This window comes from Salvelinus sp. IW2-2015, linkage group LG19, assembly GCF_002910315.2.
Source record: "Salvelinus sp. IW2-2015 linkage group LG19, ASM291031v2, whole genome shotgun sequence".
Lineage (NCBI taxonomy): Eukaryota > Metazoa > Chordata > Actinopteri > Salmoniformes > Salmonidae > Salvelinus > Salvelinus sp. IW2-2015.
This window is the reverse complement of record NC_036859.1, coordinates 9,608,585-9,609,740: the sequence shown is the minus strand read 5'-3', so window position 1 is coordinate 9,609,740 and position 1,156 is coordinate 9,608,585.

Genomic DNA, 1,156 nt, shown 5'->3' with positions numbered 1-1,156 from the left:
ATTTAGGTCCTCTTGTTTTTCCTCCTGTGTTTACTGTAGATGTGTATTTTATTCATACACACAACACATTCTCACTTCTGTCATTTGATCTTTTTCTTCTTTTCTCCATCCCTTGATATAACTCCTTCCATTTTCTGTTGGTGTTTTGTCATCTGCATCTGTTGAGATCCTGATGTATTCTGTTCCTCAACCTACAGCTATAGCTCTAACCCTGCTCTGTGATCATTGGGGAGTAGCTGTAGTGTTTACCTTTCAACTATAGGAGTTGCTAATTACATATCTATCGCTAATTGTGCTTCCTGTGTGGAAAACGGTATATTTTCCCCCTCACTTAACTTCCCCTCCAATGGTTTTATATATATTTTTTTCATTAATTGGAAGGGAAATGTATTTTTTTTTATTTCTCTCCGACACACTTAGCTTCTCAATGCTAATGTTATATGCCGCTCTGTCACTGTGCTTTACAATGTAATGATCTGCGCGGGGCTGTGTGAGCCCCTTCAGTGGTTTTATGGCGGGAAATAAACACTAATAAAAGCGATTGGTAGCCATCTAAGCCCCTGCACCTTCCAGCCATGGTTAAAAACTAGTTTCACAGGTGGATAGTTAGCAGATGGAATATAAATGGGATTTCAATAAATGTAAATGAGCCTTCCTTTCCAGCTCTCTGCGCTGAGTAAATGAAGAGATGAGAATTACACCATGGTGGACCCACACAATCACAATGGCAAGCTGGAATCATACAGAGCACTTAATTTACTGGTAAGTAGACCACTTTGATATGACACTGAAAGGTAATGTGGGTATAGACTATTTTAAGGATAAGTGCAGGATTTATAATACATGATTCAAGTATTAAACTAATGTTGGTCTTCTCTTTCGAGCATGATGAGCTTTCTTGTATGGAAGAACTGGAATGGAACGCCTATACAACCTGCAGCCAGCCATGACCGGAGGTCTTCACCCATCGTATAGGGCCATTTGGCTCTCAATGTCTGACATTTTTCAGTGTCGCTACCTCCGTTATGATTTGCTCTCTCCACTCACAATGCTTTAAAATCGACTACTGGATTGTGACATCGGGGGATAGCGTGACAAATGGTGAAAATAACATTGTTTGAACCTAAATGAGAGCGAGCATTTAGAAAAAGACCAG